Source organism: Oncorhynchus masou, chromosome 6 (assembly GCF_036934945.1).
Source record: "Oncorhynchus masou masou isolate Uvic2021 chromosome 6, UVic_Omas_1.1, whole genome shotgun sequence".
NCBI lineage: Eukaryota > Metazoa > Chordata > Actinopteri > Salmoniformes > Salmonidae > Oncorhynchus > Oncorhynchus masou.
In genome coordinates, this window is record NC_088217.1 from 35,884,506 (window position 1) to 35,890,433 (window position 5,928).

Genomic DNA, 5,928 nt, shown 5'->3' on the forward strand with positions numbered 1-5,928 from the left:
TCTGTGGATGGCACTGAGAGGGGAGAGAGGGTGAAAGCTGACTTTAGTGGAGGGGCGGCGCGAGGCTGAGGGGAGGTATGGGAGTGAGTTTGGAGATGAAGGCGGGTTCAGTGCGTTATGAAGGTATAGTGTATGTCTCTCTCCCTCTCTCTCTCTCTCTCTCTCTCTCTCTCTCTCTCTCTCTCTCTCTCTCTCTCTTTCTGTGTGTGTGTATTCTGCGCCGTTTTAGAGCTCTCCTGGGAGGATGCAATAGCGCAGCCATTCACCGCGCTCCACACACACGCACACACGCACGCACGCACGCACACACACACACACACACACACACACACACACACACACACACACACACACACACACACACACACACACACACACACACACACACACACACTTCTTGGCAAAGTCTTGCTCAACCCTGTCCCATGCCAAATATTCTGTGGTCAGAAGGCTATTTAAAGCCTCACTGAAAATCACTGTATTTTAGACTGCCTTAATAATGGTGATAATGGTACAAATAGTAAGCCTGAAAGGTATAATATTACTATGACTACTACTACTACTAGGCCTACCGCTACTACTATTACTAATAATATTAACACAAATATGAAGAATACAAATAGTAATACAAATAGTCTGGAGTGTCTTTGTGGGATATGTCAGTCAAGTCCCGACCAATTATCGCAGCAGAAATTTCCATGTAAAAAGCAGAATATTCATTTCCAGACATTAGTCTTAAAGGAAAATTTGTTTCGTTAGTCCACTGCTGATACATTCCCCAAATGTTAACATGTCAGCAATCAAGTTTTCAAGATACAGTGGCTTGCAAAAGCGAAAGAATTCACCCCCCTTGGCATTTTTCCTATTTGGTTGCTTTACAACCTGTAATTAAAATAGATTTCTTTTTTTTGGGGGGGGGGGGGTTGTATCATTCAATTTACACAAAATGCCACCACTTTGAAGATGCAAAATATTTTTTATTGTGAAGCAAACAAGAAATAAGACAAAAAAACTGAAAACTTGAGCATGCATGTATTCACCCCCCCCCCAAGTAAATACTTTGTAGAGCCACCTTTGCAGCAATTACAGTTTCTTGGGGTATATCTCTATGAGCTTGGGACATCTAGCTATTGGATTTTTGCCCATTCTTCAAGGCAAAACTGCTCCAGCTCCTTCAAGTTGGATGGGTTCCGCTGGTGTACAGCAATCTTCAAGTCATACCACAGATTCTCAATTGGATTGAGGTCTGGGCTTTGACTAGGCCATTCCAAGACATTTAAATGTTTCCCCTTAAACCACTCGAGTGTTGCTTTAGCAGTATGCTTAGGATCATTGTCCTGCTGGACCTCCATCCCTGTCTCAAATTGCTGGAAGACTGAAACAGGTTTCCCTCAAGAATTTCCCTGTATTTATTTTCATCCATCATTCCTTCAATTCTGACCAGTTTCCCAGGCCCTGCCGATGATAAACATCTCCACAGCATGATGCTGCCACCACCATGCTTCACTTTGGGGATGGTGTTCTCGGAGTGATGAGAGGTGTTGGGTTTGTACCAGACTTAGCGTTTTCCTTGATGGCCAAACATCTCAATTTTATTCTCATCTGACCAGAGTAGTTTCTTCCATATGTTTCGGGAGTCTCTCACGTGTCTTTTGGCGAACACCAAACGTGTTTGCTTATTATTTTCTTTAAGCAATCGATATTTTTTGGGCCACTCTTCTGCAAAGCTCAGCTCTGTGGAGTGTACAGCTGAAAGTGGTCCTATAGACAGATACTCCAATCTCCTCTGTGGTGCTTTGCAGCTCCTTCAGGGTTATCTTTGGTCTCTTTGTTGCCTCTCTGATTAATGCCCTTCTTGCCTGGTCTGAGTTTTAGTGGGCAGCCCTCTCTTGGCACGTTTGTTGTGGTGCCATATTCTTTCCGTTTTTTAATAATGGATTTAATGGTGCTCTGTGGGATGTTCAAAGTTTAGGATATTTGTATAACCCAACCCTGATCTGCACTTCTTCACAACTTTGTCCCTGATCTGTTTGGAGAACTCCTTGGTCTTCATGGTGTCGCTTGCTTGGTGGTGCCCCTTGCTTAGTGTTGTTGTAGACTCTGGGGCCTTTCAGAACAGGTGTGTATATACTGAGATCATGTGACAGATCATGTCACAGATTGCACACAGGCGGACTTTATTTAACTAATTATGTGACTTCTGAAGGTAATTGGTTGCTTCCAGATCATATTTAGTGGCTTCATAGCAAAGGGGGTGAATACATGTGCACACACCACTTTTCCATTTGAAATGATTTGGATTTGTTTTAAACAAGTCATTTTTTTCATTTCACTTCACCAGTTTGGACTATTTTGTGTATGTCCATTTCATGAAATCCAAATAAAAATCATTTAAAATTACTAGTTGTAATGCAACAAAATAGGAGAAGCACCAAAGGGGATGAATACTTTTTCCAGGCACTGTACATAACTTTCAAAATATAGAAAATGTCACAGTATGATGCTTGATTACTAACCTGTAAAGCATTTTGGGACTGTATCAAGACAGGACTAATGAGGCCTCCTGAGTGGTGCAGTGGTCTTAGGCAGTGCTCAGGTGTCACTACAAACTTGGGTTTGATCCCGGCGCCATGTCTAGGTCCAAGAGGCTTCTAAACAGCTACTACCTCCAAGCCATAAGACTCCTGAACATCTAATCAAATTGCTACCCGGACTATTTGCATTGCTCCCTCTTTTACACCACTGCTACTCTCTGTTGTTATCATCTATGCATAGTCACTTTAATAACTCTACCTACATGTACATATTACCTCAACTAACATTGACTCTGTACCAGTACCCCCTGTATATAGTATCGCTATTGTTATTTTACTGTTGCTCTTTAATTACTTGATACTTTGATTTGTTATTCTTGTCTGTATTTTTTTAAACTGCATTGTTGGTTAGGGGATTGTAAGTAAGCATTTCACTGTAACACCTGTTGTTGTCGGTGCATGTGACTAATAACATTTGATTTGATTTGAGGCTGTGTCACAGCCAGCCATGTTTGGGAAACCCATGAGGTGGAGTACAATTGGCACCGTGTCGTCCGGGTTAGGGGAGGATTTAGGCTACAACAAGCATCATGTCAGCGGCCTGCTATGGGTACTTACCACCAGAATTACCATCGGCTATACACTGAGTGTACAAAACATTACGAACACCTGCTCTTTCCATGACATAGACTGACCATGTGAAAGCTATGATCCCTTATTGATGGCACCTGTTAAATCCACTTCAATTAGTGTAGATGAAGGGGAGGAGACAGGTGAAAGATGCCAGCATCCCTGTGGAACGCTTTTGACACCTTGTAGAGTCCATGCCACCACAAATTGAGGTTGTTCTGAGGGCAAAATAGTGTGCAAGTCAATATTAGGAAAGTGTGCTTAATGTTTTTGTACACTCAGTGTACATCCCATAGGGTTCAGGGGTTTTTCCTGATCAGGTTACATTGTTAGAAAAACTTAAACCCATGTGAGGCACCTGGGATGTGAGAAGGTGCAGTAAATGAGTCAGACTGAAATATCATCGTTGAGCTTCTGAACAGACTGGCCAACAGAGGGCGACAGTGAGTAATGTTGAGAGGTTGCTTGAAGATCAGGATCGGAACGGGGACTGGAGCACACACACACACGCACACACTCAGCTACCCAGAGTTCTATTGCGCTGAACTGATTTACTGGTCTTTGGCCGTGGGACAATACCACAATCCCACAGGAACAATACACATGTGATTGGTTTTCCTGCAGACGCCAGGGACGAGGTGTGTTTGTGAAAGTGTCTCTGTGTGTGTGTTATTTATCCCCTCTTCTAGTAGGTATCAACCAGAGTCAAAACGTACAACTATCCTCTATGGTACATTCTTATTGCTATTCTTACGAGGACATAACTGTCTTGGAACATTGGTGCCAACATGGAAACTGTAAAACCCAAACAGTACAGTACCATTAGGCCTAGGGATACTCTACCCAAGATAACGCAAGTGTGTGTGTGTGTCCTTGTGTCCTTGTGTCCCTCTGATGCCCCCTGGGGTGTTTCCAGACAGCCCATTACCCTTAAATCACCTCCCCTCCAGTACTGTGTGTGTGATTGTGTCTATGTACAGTACATGGGTAAATATGTTGTAAGTGGCTGCCAGTCTCCTGCTGTGTGTTTAAGTGAAAATAAACCATTTTCCTCTAAGGACCCTCACTATACCCAGCATGCTGCCAGCCCACAGACTCACATTTCTCTCTGTGTGCGTGTGTGTATGAGAGAAAGAGACAGAGCAAGCAGAGAGAGAGAGATAACAATGGAGAGAAAGAGAAGAGAGAAAGATACAGGAAGCGAGAGACTCGGAGACAAAGATAATATGTGTGTGATGAAGCTAAGTGAGGGGGTCCTGGGAGAAAGTTCTGCAGCATTTCTCCATCGCAACATGAGCTGGCTCATCCGTCCGTCACAAAGGTATTCTGGGAGGACAGGTTTTATTTGGTCTCGGCCCACACACCTGGCCCGTTACCCTGGAAACAACAATGCCACAGGATCCCCTTAACATTTACCCCTGGGCGTCACACACACAGCTGATGAGTAACCAGAGAAAGCAGGGACCTTGGCGTTGTGCTACACTGTGGCGCCTTGCACTGCAAACACACACACACACACACACACACACACACACACACACACACACACACACACACACACACACACACACACACACACACACACACACACACACACACACACACACACACACACACACACACACACACACACATAACACACCACACACACTGCAAACACACACATTTTAAATACTTTATTTGAATCCACCAATCACATTTACAAAAAAGGATCCAAACATTTCAAATGTCCCTGTATGCATGGCACTCAAGGGTACATAATCAACACCTTCTCCAAACAACTAGGCTGCCTGTGACAGCTGAAACAGAGCAGTACCAAAGCCAATTACTTTGCCCTAGTTTTTGTCAGGCCCAGAATCTGGAGGCCACACACTGCAAGCCTGTGTACATGTCTCAGACTGCCGAAAACCGTGCCACCATCTTGCACCTCCACCCGAGGATGTCCCGGCGTGTCACAAGGGACTGGTACTTAAGCAGCTTCTAGGCAAAGGCCTGCACCATGTAGCCGTCCAATGAGCAGCCCACTTACAAAATCAGCTCCTCCCCCTAGCCTCCCTCCACAACAACAATATCTGGTGTATTTGACACACAGGAAAACACATCATCATCAACATGGTTTGCAAGGTAGCAGAGTGCTAGATTATATGTTGTTGGTTGAACTTGCAGCTGTGCCTTCACAGTAAAGGTGAGAATGTCCTCGCCAATGGCAGAATTCTGGTACATGGAATGGGAGACTGGTCAGCACAGTTCAGAGCAGTGAGTTTCCCCTGCAGCCTCAGGCCATTCCAGTGTTGCAGTGGATGCATCTATCTGGTACCAAGGAGTGTTGTCCTGGATGTAGGATGAGATGTTCCATCATGGGTGACACAAGCCTCAATGCAGTCACTGGCTCAGTTTGCATGTCAGTCAGTGTCTACCTGAGCTCTGCTCCAGTCCAGTTGCACAGGTCGTTGAGGTCCGGCCAGTCTGACCAGAGACCAAAGCCTTCCTCCTGGAGGAAGCCAAGGAAGTTGTCCTCAGTGACCCTGGCCACTGGAACCTTCACACACACACACACACACACACACACACACACACACACACACACACACACACACACACACACACACACACACACACACACACACACACACACACACACACACACACACACACACACACACACACACACTACAATAGTCTGGACATCCAGCGCCATTAACTTCACCCTGTCTGAGTTATAATTATAGAAGCCTCAGTTGCTCATACACTTTCTTTTTCCTCT